This window comes from Nothobranchius furzeri, chromosome 13 (assembly GCF_043380555.1).
Source record: "Nothobranchius furzeri strain GRZ-AD chromosome 13, NfurGRZ-RIMD1, whole genome shotgun sequence".
NCBI classification, from domain to species: Eukaryota; Metazoa; Chordata; class Actinopteri; order Cyprinodontiformes; family Nothobranchiidae; genus Nothobranchius; species Nothobranchius furzeri.
The window spans coordinates 57,560,462-57,573,658 of NC_091753.1; the positions used below are offsets into that span (position 1 = coordinate 57,560,462).

At 43.0% G+C, this 13,197-nt stretch overlaps 1 pseudogene; it reads left to right on the forward strand.

Moving 5' to 3' along the window:
- The first annotated feature begins 3,110 nt into the window (after positions 1-3,110).
- Positions 3,111-4,209, forward strand: LOC139062588 (uncharacterized; annotated as a pseudogene).
- Positions 4,210-13,197: the final 8,988 nt, after the last annotated feature.

The following is a 13,197-nucleotide window of genomic DNA, read 5'->3' on the forward strand; positions in this document are numbered from 1 at the left end:
AAGTACTGAATATTCATGACGACGCTTTTTCAGACGTCTGAAATTTCTTTATTAAAAATCTTTATTTTATTGATTTCATGTAATATTCTAGTTGCCTGAGATTCTGAATGTGACGTTTTCCTAAACTGTGAGCCACAAGCATCACAATTACAACAAATAAAGGTTTGAACTGTCTGGCGTTGCATGGACTGAGTCAGTCTCACATATTAGTTTCACGTTTAGCTTGAATTAGAGACATAAATGAACTATTTGAGCAGGTTCTTAAGCTAATTTTTTGAGTATCACCTGTAGAATGGGTGCCTTGCTCATGATTTGTTATTCGTTCATGTCTATATGATATTCCTGGTTGTACTCTTTTTTTCAGTATGCTGTTCGAATCCCTCATAAAAGTGTAAAAGCCAATACTGTCTTAAAAATCCAAGTTCAGTATGTGCAGTTAAGACTTGAGACGTTTCTAACTCATGTGGGGTCACCGAGCCACATTTGTTCTGCTGATTTCATGAATATGTTTTTAGTTTACATAATTCATGCAGAATGAGCAGCACAGATGGTGCATCCATGTTTTACGTTCTGTTTTTTATGCACAGAGGGAAACGCACAGATGGATTTCCAGAGGACTTCTTTCTGCTCATGAGAAGGTTATGAGCCGTGCCGCAGTTACCATGGAAACCAAAAACTCTGACTTTCGGCTCAATGTGGGAGAATCTGGCTTTGGTACCTCAGGTGTTGCGGGGAATGAAACCAAGTGATCGGAAGGAAAACGGAAACTGATGAACGATGAAAGTTTCTCTTCAGAAAACCACTCAAACAATATAGTTACCAGGGCTGTGCCACAAAGTCAGATTTATGGATATTAGGTTTTAGGTTTTCTGTTTTAAGAACAAGGATGTCTTTGACTGGACGAGATCACCGTGGTAACAAATATGAAGTTTTTGTCACGTGCGTGCCGGGCAGCGAGCTGGTGATCAGAGGAGGATCCAAGCACAGGGAGGAAGAAGGCGAACAGGTGAGTCCGTTTAACATAGGTTTATTGAAGAGACACGCTGGACACTGAAACAATGACTCCACAAAGGACACAAAACAGACGGGGTTTAAATACAGGAGGACCGGGAGCTAAGGTGATTGGGAAACAAGAGGCAGGTGGCAGCAATCAACGGAGACACAGACAAAACCTAAGAGTAGACAGGACAGGACGTGACAGTTTTGGCTTAACTAAGAATAAAAGCAGAATTTATTCACTGACATAAGAAAAAATAGACTTAAATAACATTTAGGTGTTGTCACAGCCTGAAATATTTCTAATAAACATCAGATTATCAAATAAATTAGAAACTTCACTGATCAGCACACTCAGATCAGGTTTTATTCAACCAAATCATGAGATTTACTCAGGAGAAGGTTTAGATTTAACTGAAAGTTCTGGCGCACCTCCATTGGTTGCCCGTGACATTCAGGGTGTGATTTAAGCACTGAAAGGTCTTGCACCATCCTGTCAGTCTGACCTGCTCACACAACATGTGCCGGTGGCTCACTGAGATCAGCAGTCAGTTTGCTACCCTGCACTCCAACCGTGAAATATAAAGCAAGTGGGCAGCGTCCTCTGGAAGGCTCTACCCATCTCACTTTGTCAACCGCTGCTGCCCTCAAGTCACGGTTTTTATGATTTGGCTTTTGGACAATGACTTTATTTTAATGTTCTACTTCCCTTGTTAATTTGCTTTTAGGTTGTTTTTAATCACTATTTATTGACTGTTTTGAACTATCTGAAGTGATCCTTTTATGATTATTGGCATGCAGTGCTTTAGTAAGCTCGCATGCTGTGTTTAAATGCGCAAAATCAAATCAAATCAAATCAAATGGCATTTTTAAAATTAATTAATTTCTCCTTTGCTTGAGGTTCCATTGAGATTAAAAACCTCATTTTCAAGGGAGTCCTGGCCAAGAGGCAGTAGAAGTTACATGTGTCAGTCACACAGACTGTTATGTACAAAATTACAGAAGGCAGTTACAACACAGGGAATCCGTCTCAAGGGCTCTGTCTGGTTTTACATATATTCAAGGAGATAAACTAGGTTAATTTCCAGTTTCCTGCAGCCTGCTCCATGCAGAAGGAGCAGAGTGAACGAAAGCCCTTTTGCCCAGTTTGGTACGAGCAAACTTAACACAGAGTAACAGATGATCGCTACGCAGACTGTGAGAGGTTACACTAGATGAAGTTACAAATGTAGGTGGGTAGTAATCCAAGCATGGCCTTATAAATGAAGGTGCACCAATGTCCCAACCTCCTGGTGGACAAAGAAGGCCGTCCCACTGGAGAAAACAACTCACCATGATGGGTCAGTGGTCTAGAGTTAGTAATAAACCTCAGTGAGGCATGATAAACCCCATCAATCTTACCAAGACACTGTGCTGAGGCATGCATCTACAAAAGGTCTCCATAATCCAGAATAGACAGAAATGTTGCAGTAATTAGTCGTTTTTTTGCCACAAAAGGAAAACTGTTTATTTAAAAAAAGATGAAACCCTGTCTGAATGTGAGTTTCTTCACCAGATTATCTACATGGGGCTTGAAGGAGAGGGAGTCATCGAGCCAGATACCAAGGTATTTGTATGTGTGGACCACCTCTGTGATGTTTCCCTCAAGAGTGGTCACTGAGGGCACACTTAGAGGTCTTTAGAGGTCTTTCTTTAGAGTTTAAAAACAACATTAGCTTAGTCCTGTCAGCACTGAGGACCAATTTTAACTGCAAAAGTGCCATTAAAAGCTTTCAGCAAGAAGTCAACAGCTGTAGTGGGGGTGTTTCAAATACAGCAAATGATTGTGTCATCAGCGTAAAACTGCATATTAGCATCTGACACATTTTGTCCTATGTCACTGATATACATTATAAACAAGATGGGTCCCAAAACTGAACCCTGTGGTACTCCCTTATGGACACTCAAAAATTCAGAGGACAACCCATAATATTTAACGCATTGAGGTCTGTCTTTCAAGTAGTCTGTGAACCAATCGCATGTTTAGACAATCCAAAACAGGGACGCTTTTGTTGTAAAACAGCATGGTCTACAGTGATAAAGGCCTTTGACAGATCAATACAAGTGAAGGTTGTATGGTATGGTATGGTATGGTATGGCATGGTATGGTATGGTATGGTATGGTATGGTATGGTGTGGTGTGGTGTGGTGTGATATGGTATGGTATGGTATGGTATGGTGTGGTGTGGTATGGTATGGTATGGTATGGTACGGTACAGTACAGTGTGGTGTATGGTATGGTATGGTATAGTTTGGTATGTTATGGTATGGTATGGTATGGTATGGTGTGGTGTATGGTATGATATGCTATGGTATGGTATGGTATGGTATGGTATGGTACGGTACAGTACGGTGTGGTGTATGGTATGATATGCTATGGTATGGTACGGTACGGTGTGGTGTATGGTATAATATGCTATGATATGGTATGTTATGGTATGATATGCTATGGTATGGTATGGTATGGTGTGGTGCGGTGTGGTGTATGGTATGGTATGCTATGGTATGGAATGGTATGGTATGGTATGGTACAGTATGGTGTGGTGTATGGTATGGTATGGTGTGGTGTAGTATGGTATGGTACGGTATGGTATGGTATGGTATGGTACGGTGCAGTGTATGGTATGGTATGGTATAGTAAGGTATGGTATGGTACGGTATGGTACGGTATGGTGTGGTATGGTGTGGTGTGGTATGGTATGGTATGGTATGGTGTGGTGTGGTGTGGTATGGTATGGTGTGGTGTGGTATGGTGTGGTGTATGGTATGGTATGGTATGCTATGGTACGGTACGGTGTATGGTATGGTATGGTGTGGTATGGTATGGTATGGTATGGTATAGTAAGGTATGGTATGGGACGGTACGGTACGGTGTGGTGTATGGTACGGTATGGTGTGGTATGGTATGGTGTGGTGTGGTATGGTATGGTGTGGTGTGGTGTGGTATGGTGTGGTGTGTATGGTATGGTATGCTATGTTATGGTATGATGTGCTATAGGATGGTATGATGTGGTATGGTACAGTACAGTGTGGTGTATGGTATGGTGTGGTATGGTACAAAGATCTAGATTCAATGGTTGATCTATGTTCCTACCCTCGCCTATGGTCACGAGCTTTGGGTAGTGACCGAAAGAATGAGATTTCAGGTACAAGTGGCTGAAATAGGTTTTCTCCACAGGGTGGCTGGGCTCTCCCTTAAACCTGCCGCACACGAGAGCAATCTGCTGAGCAAACGGCCTCAGATGACTGTTTGCTCAGCAGATTGCTCTCTGAGTGTGATTTTCAATGTTTTCTGCCTCACAAGACGCTGAGCCGAATATCTGACCAGTCAGATATGTTAGCCTCACGGGAGGTAGAAACCCGCCGTGTGTGCACTATGTGAGCTGAACTGAACTAATCTAGTGGCCAATCAAAGCACGTTCTCCGCTCACATGACCCCAAGATGGCAGAACCCTGTCTATATGTCAGAAAATACACAAAACGGAGACAGAGCTGGAAATGGAGGAAATACCTCTACTTTTTTGTTGATGAAGCATTGCCGCCACCGGCATTTCAAGGTTAGGAAAGTATGCGCACGGTGGCTGGAAAGACGGGCAGGCAAGGAGTTTATGCCAATCTGCTCCAAGAGATGCACCTGGAAGACCCAGAATCCTTCCGACAGTACCGCCGCCTGGATCCTTCGAGAGGGTAAAGGAAACAGTGGGCCTATCGATCCGCAAGATACCGTGTGGTTTATTTTTCTGTCACGCAGACTGGTCAGGGGGCTGCATCTGAATGCATCTTGGGGTCATGTGAGCAGAGAACACGCTTTGATTGGCCACGAGAATATTTCAGCTCTGCCAGCAGCTCAGTAGTGCGCACACGGCGAGTTTCTACCCCCCGTGAACTGGTCAGATATTCGGTTCAGCGTCTCGTGAGGCGGAAAACTCAGGGAAAATCAGGCGCACACGGCGAGCAATCTGCTGAGCAATTGGTCATCCGAGGCCATTTGCTCAGCCGGTTGCTCTCGTGTGCGGCAGGCTTTAGAGATAGGGTGAAAATCTCGATCATCCAGGTGGGGTTCGGAGTAGACCCGATGCTCCACCACGTCGAGAGAAGCCAGTTGAGGTGGCTTGAGGTGGCTCGGGTTTCTGGTCGGGATACCTTCTGGATGCCTCCCTTGTGAGGTTTTCCGGGCACGTCCAACTGGGAGAAGACCTAAAGGAAGACCCAGGACATGCTGGAGGGACTATGTCTCACGGCTGGCCAGGGAACGCCTCAGAATTCCCCTGGAAAAGCTGGTCCAAGTTAGCCTGGCAAGCCAGACTAAATAAATGTATTATTTAGTCTGGCCACGCTCCATTGATGGCTCTCGGTTGTGGGGCGGGTTCTACCGTTGTCTTTCAAATGATCTCCGCATTCCACTGGACAATGAATGTGACATACTCTTGTTTCACTCTGTTGCATCATCCCACCCACCAGGCATATAGAGTGCCCTGATTGGCCCACAAAGCGGATAAAGCTCTGTGATTTGTTCACTAAGCAGATAGAGCACTATGATTGGCCCACCATTATGTACCAATCACAGCTCTTTATGTGTTTGAAACCCCTCTAGAGAGCTGTGATTGGCCAGCCAGAATGCTGTTGGGGCTGCAGAGGTTCCAGTGGAGCATTCCTAGACCAAATTTGCAAAGCAAGAATTTGGTCTAGTTCACTAGGCTAGGTCCAAGTAGCTCGGGAGAGGGAAGTCTGGGCCTCCCTGCTTAGGCTGCTACCCCCACCACCCGACCCCAGATAAGGAGACAAAATGAATGGATGGATGTTTGCTTTACTTAAAATGACTCAATTCAATTTCAGAGAAAACAAAATCTTGATAGTGGCAAAAAACCCAAATTTGTTCATCATATCAAACCACATCAAACCAGCTCAGTGACCTAGTGGTAGTGTCCACCCTGAGACTGGGAGATCAGGGTTCGAATCCTGGTCGGGTCATACCAAATACTTAGAAAAAATGGGACCCAATGACTCTTTGCTTTAAAGGGCTGGACTGGGGGTTTAAGCCACCAAATGGTTCCCGAGCGCAGCCATGTCTGCAGCTCACCACTCCTCAGAGGGATGGTTCAAACGTGGAGAACACATTTGCGCTGTGAGAATACGTTTAAAGATCACATCTGACAAACGAGCAGACACCGTGTTTATAATCGGATTATTGACCTTGTGACCAAACACACTTAGATCCACACTAACAGTTCCCCTCTGATGCAGATGAATCAGTCAAACACTAACAAGGTTAGGACAACGTGCTTTAATAAAAGCCTGAAACTACAACCCATACATCAAAAACCAACAGCAGAAAATCCATCTGAAAAGCAAATAAAGCAGGCCATTATTTTCCCTAACAAGGCTGCGGGAACATCATACATTTTTTATTTCCAAATCTGCAGGATTCCTTGGCCAATGTTCTAGGAACACCAGGAGAAAATCTCCTCTCCTGTGCAGCCTGCCAGCTTGGATAACAGCAAGTTCCTCTGGAAGCTCATTGGTATTCCGCTGCTTCTCTGAGAGTGGAGGGACAAATATAAAGTAACGCGTAGTTGCTGGAATAATGAATGAAGCAGGGAATGGAAGAGAGAGAGAGAGAGAGAGAGAGAGAGAGAGAAAGAGAGAGAGAGAGAGAGAGAGAGAGAGAGAGAGACAGAGAGACAGAGAGACAGAGAGACAGAGAGAGAGAGAGAGAGACAGAGAGACAGAGAGAGAGAGAGAGAGAGAGAGAGAGAGAGAGAGAGAGAGAGAGAGAGAGAGAGAGAGAGAGAGAGAGAGAGACAGTAAGAGAAAACAGAAGGAATTAAAAGTGAAAGAATAAAGATGAGTTTCGGATGGATTCATTATTTGTGTCTGATGTAGAAGTGTAGTAATTAACCTGGGATGGGTTAAACCTGAGGGGAGAGAACGGGAACAGGATTTTTAAAAATAGAAAGAAGATGGAGGGATGGAAGAAGAAGGTATGAAAAAGGAAGGAACAATGAGAAAGTGGAGAAAAAAATGAAAAAGAAGAGCGATCAAGAGCAAATGAGCGAAAAATAGTAAAAAAGGAGCAGAGAGAGGAGCATGTGATAGAGACAGAGAGAGAGAGAGAGAGAGAGAGAGAGAGAGAGAGAGAGAGAGAGAGAGAGAGAGAGAGAGAGAGAGAGAGAGAGAGAGAGAGAGAGCAGGAGCGTGTGAAAAAAGGAGGAAGAGGAGTTTGCTTCAGCTCCTGTCCTTGTTTTATTTTTCCTGCAGCTGAATAATTAATAGAAAATTTAGCTTCCATTACCTGCCCCCCCCCCCCCCCCCCACACACACACACAAGCTGTTTTAACTTGTTTAAACTGAGAAAATCAACATCATCGATGCTAATTCTGGTTAATCTCTTTAACGTTTGCTGCATGACAGGACGACACGTTGCTCCCAGTCCTCCCACATCCTCAAAAACACAAATCAGACAAATTACTAATAACCTAAAAGCTGCAGAACGTAGCAGATGAGCGGAGAGGAAGACCTTTTAAAAATGGTGATCGATGCCACGATGCTCGTTTCTAACTCGTCACGTTGAAAAAGTCACAGGTTTGGATTCCAGCTGCGGAGCTTATGTGTCCTTCACTTTCAGACATGAACTTTGTTGTTTTGACTCCTCTGGGAACCCATGTCAGAAGATGTGGGTTCTAGCCGCTTTAAAAGTCTGGTTCCCATAGAAACCACCCAATACTCTTTCTCTCTGAAATATAATTGGTCACTGAGTTGGACACACCTGCTGAAGGTGAACATTTTCTCCCCCCCCCACCCCCCAAGCCTTCATTTGTCGCAGAGAGGACATAGACAGGAAAAACGATCGGGTCAGAAAAAAGTCTCTTCTAAGTCACAGGAAAAATTTTAGATTCATGGCTCCGCCCACTTTGGCTTGTGACCACCCACGAGAAGGAGAGCGCAGAGCACATGTTGACTAGTAGAAGCTGAAACTGAACTACGTCCACATGTTGAAACGTTCTTGTTTAAGCGTCTTTGCACATCACCAAGAATACAGAAAGAACATCTATAAAATCTTCCCAGATGGAATTTCTGTTTCTGTCCAGTTTCTTAATAAAATTCCTGAAGCGTTCCCATTTTAATAGCTGATCAAACTGACCTTCTAAATGTCAGGCTGGAATACTCACAGAAATATGATCAATATTCCTTAATTATCACCTCCAATTAACCCTCTCAGGCTCAAAATAAGTTTTGATAAAAGGATGAACAACCAAGTCCTTCAGGAGTACTTCTGAGTTATAAAATGCTCATGAAACACGTGTGTGGAGTAACCAGGTAGGTAGGTTTTACAAATCTGCAACGCCTGCCTCCAGAGGGTTAAAGGGGCATTATGGAAGTTTGGCAGCCAAAACACGTATAGAAATAATAAATGTCTTCTTCATACGTTCTCCTGCAATGCCCTGGTCCTGTAGAATGAGCCCTGGCAGTTTTACTGTGATTGCCTGTTTTTCTGTAACATCACAGAAAAAGAGAGATGCTCGGGTCGAGCAGGCTGCTTCATGCGCGTTCACGCTCAGGCATCGCCCTCCGAACCGTTCTTTGAACGTTGTTTCAGCTGTGATCAACAATATAAATGTTACAGATACAAAATGCATTGTTGGTGTTTTAGCTCGCTTGGTAAGATGTTGAACTTCTGTGCAGAGAATCTGGATTTGATTCTGGATGTGAACATAGTTTATTTAGAGTTTCTTTTTTACATTAATGGTATATTTTTTACAGTAAGATGCCCACATTTTTATTTGAGACTCGCTGAACGGCATTGAATTCACAGATAAAAAAGATGTGGGTTCAACTTTCATTTTGGAATAATTTTTCAAGCAAGGGAAGGGAATGATCTGAGCATGCAGGAGTACTGACTCATCATAAACCTTTGTCGGCTGTGCTGAAGAGAAAGCTACAGAACTGTAACATGCTGACCTATGTTCACACCAGCCACTAGATGGCACTGTGTTGTTGCAAGTCATGGGGAACCAGAAAAGAAGAGGTGAAAAGGTTAGATGACGAAATAAATTGGAATTGGGACAGAGATCGGTGTGTGCGTGCATTTAATAATAAGCTTGGTATCCAGAGAGGATAATACAAGAACCAAATTATTTAATTAATTAATTAGCTTTGCGTTCTCCTGTTCTCTGTCCTCCGGGCCACACACACACACACACACACACACACACACACACACACACACACACGGGACTGTCTCACCTGTTATTTTCGTTAAGGAGTGTGCACGTACAGCATGCGCCCCTCGTGCACGAGCCTACTATTGAAGCTGCCGTTACGCTTTTGGCCTGAGGGGGCGATCACGAGCATAAAAATTCAAAACTCCATAAAGTCCCTTTAAACAAACCACGACAAGGCTAGTGTTCTTTTCCCGTCAGGAAGAGAAGCTGGTGCAGCTCTGTATAAAAGTAAAACATCTGTCATGTGCAAACGGAAAATAAACGATTTAATCCTGACATGTTTAAGAATTACAACTGCTCTGCTGTGCTCATTATTTTTATTCATTCAAGATTAATAAATGCATCAGAAATCCACAGTTTGGAACTTTTAGAACAGAATTTCAATGAAAGAAAGAATAAAAATGAATAAATGAAAAGTCAGAGTATACAAAAAGGCTGCTGATTACCCTGCAGGTGTTTCTGACAGTTCATTTGAGGCCGTGAGGACTCAAATCCGATTAAAGGCATCAGCGGTTTGTTGAATTTCACTTTCAGCCTCATTACCGTTAACACACGGAGAAAGATAAGAGAGCAAGAATCATCTTTCATTCATGGATTAATTAATTACTTGGAACAAATTTTCGTATCAGTCCAGAACTCCTTTTCAATTTTTTTCCCGTTTAGTCGCCATTAATCCGATCCTCGCTGTTCGTTTTCGCTCCAAACGTTTCCCCTGCTCCGGCTCTTTTAATGTCTCTGATCGCTCTGACATTATAAAGACTGAGGGTCAGCAAATCACATTTTTAAAGTTGATCACATGGACTTTTGGGGGTGAAATTGAAATATTTAAGTTTTGACTCATCCCTGTTCTGCACCGAGATCTTTGTTTGACCAGAGAAAAATGAGTAGCTGGTGTTTCCTTGTTCAAAGTTCTGCCGCGTTTGTCTCTGGGGCCTCTGGCCTCGTTAGTCACTGAGAGCGACACCACAATAGGACGTAATTAGCTGAGCTGCAGTGAGCGGCTCGGGCCAGAATCCAACGCAAAGCCAGCAGATATTTCATTTCCACAGATGTGGAGCAGAAACGAGGGTGAAGGAAGGTAGAAACACGGAGTCAGGGGCTTTTTACAGAATCACAACGTTGTTTTCCACTCATACAAACGGTGTTTATTAAACCTTTACATCAATCACAGCGTTTACTATTTCATTTAGGCATTAGTAGCAGCCTGGACGGATTTCTGCAGGAATGGATCTGAAACATTACCTTTAGAGACCAACTTGATTGAGAAAAGGTTTTTACTTCTTTTTGAGACATGGTCGGCCACTCTGTTTAACAACAGCCTTCCCCGTCACAAGACAAGATGGCGAGTCCATGAATGCTAGTTTTCTAGATCTGTGGCTAATTCTGACCAACAGAGTTCCTTCGTACATTTCTTTAAACAGCAAATGCAGGAAAAGGGAGGAGACTATTTTCACTTTCGGCCTGCATGTTAAGCTCAGTAGGGATGGGTACCTTTGACATTTGAATCGATCCGGTACGAATTCCCGGTACCTAGGAATCGATACCGGTACTTAACGGTACCAATTTTCGATACTTTTGAGTGTTTAATATTTTAATTCTCTTTTATAATTAAATATATATTTTTCTCAATATATAACCATATTTGATAAATATCACGAAAAATAACATACAACTGTTTGTATTTTAACATCGTTCTTGTAGTTTTATAAGCTGATGATTAAACTGAAGCAAACATCTTTACTGTGAACTAAATTTACTGTGTATCTTCATTCCTTTTGCCATACTTTTTCATTTGATTTTTCCTACTGGGAAGTTAGAATTTCTGAGGAGAAAGCCAACGCACCATTAGCTGATAACAACGGTGGCAATGGAAGCTAATTTATCAAGCTAACGTTATCTTAAACAGTTTATTTAGCTGCTGGAGCAGATTAAAACGATGATGCCTCACACTTAGATCGTTGTCGCTGGTTTCATCATCACCCAATCACCCGTCGCATTTAGTAAAGTGAAGCCAAACTTTAGAGCACGTTCATGTTCTTCCAGTCGGAAATTCGGAGTTCCGAGGAGAAAGCGAACGCACCATTAGCAGAACGGAAGCTAACATATCAAGCTAATGTTATCTTAAACAGTTTATTTACCTACTGGAGCAGATTAAGATGAGGATGTCTCACTTAGATTGTTGTCGCTGGTTTCATCATCACCCAGTTACCCATCACATTTAGTGAAGTGGACCCAAGCTTTAGCGTGCGTTCTTTCTACCATGCTGCTCTGTTTACAACTGGCTCGCAGCGACCGACGACATAACGCTCTTGCGCATGCGCAGCTGTCTAGGCAAGTTCTCGTTATGAAGGACGGGTACCGAAACGAGGCACCGTGTGAAATGACGTGAATCGGTGCTCAGTCGGTACTATGGAATTCGGTCGGTACCTTAAAAAGTACCGAATTCGGTACCCATCACTAGCTCAGAGTGACTGATATTTTTTCTAAATGAACAAGTATTATACTTTTCTTTGTGAAGCCAAGGTTAACTGATTCAGCTAGTTGTTATATTTTAACTCAATTCAGTTCAATTCAATTCAAGTTTATTTATAAAGCGCCAAATCACGACAAGAGTCGTCTCAAGGACCTTCACATAATAAACATTCCAAGTCAGGTCAGTTCATTAAGCCAATCAGAACAAATGTTTCCTATATAAGGAACCCAGCAAATTGCTGTAAAGTCACTGACTAGTGTCAATGACTTTACAGCAATCCTCATACTAAGCAAGCATAAAGCGACAGTGGAGAGGAAAACTCCCTTTTAACAGGAAGAAACCTCCAGAGAATCCTGGCTCAGTATAAGCAGCCATCCTCCACGACTCACTGGGGATGGAGAAGACAGAGCAGACACGCACGCACGCACGCACTCACACACACACACACACACACACACACACACACACACACACACACACACACACACACACACACACACACACACACACACACACACACACACACACACACACACACACACACACAGTAATGTGTCTATAGTTACATTGTGATTTATTAGTAAATATTCTATTTGGTGAGAGATACATTTTATTGTATTTTTCCTAGTGGATCTATAATTAAACGGATAAACTAGTAGTAGCACATTCAGTGTCAGAGAGAGTAAAGTGTTATTATCAGGAGAGGGAGAATGTTTAAGTGGTCAGCAGCAGTGTGCTAGACGATGGCCCCCTCCATGAGGCCACCACAGCTCAGCAGAACATCGTTGTAGCTTCTTCTGGGGAGAAAAACACTTAGAGAGAAAATAAAGTTAACAGCTGAAATAGCAGGAAATAATACAGTTAAAGAGCAGATTGTAGAAGAAAGCAGTAGAGTGTGAAAAGTGGTCAGTGTGTCCTCCAGCAGTCTAAGCCTATAGCAGCATAACTACAGAGATAACTCTGGATAACCTAGCCTTTTAGATGGAGGCATGTTGGAGGCAGGGCAAGGGAGAGCCGTCTTTACCAAATGTACACTCCACCTCCCTCTACTCCCCCACTTGTCCAGATTTAGGCTAACATCAGATTTTAACCATAGGCCCTATCAAATAAAAATGTTTTAAGCCTATTCTTAAAAGTAGACAGGGTGTCTGCCTTAAGGCTTAAGGCTGGGAGCTGGTTCCACAGGAGAGGAGCCTGATAACTAAAAGATCTGCCTCCCATCCTAATTTTAGATATTCTTGGAACCACCAGTAGACCTGCAGTCTGAGAGCGAAGTGCTCGGTTAGGAACGTATGGAACAATCAGATCACTGATGTATGATGGAGCTTGATTATTAAGAGCTTTATATGTGAGAAGAAGGATCTTAAAACCTATTCTGAATTTAACAGGTAGCCAATGTAGGGAAGCTAAGACAGGAGAGATATGATCTCTCTTTGTAATTCTCATCAGAACTCTAGCTGCAGCATT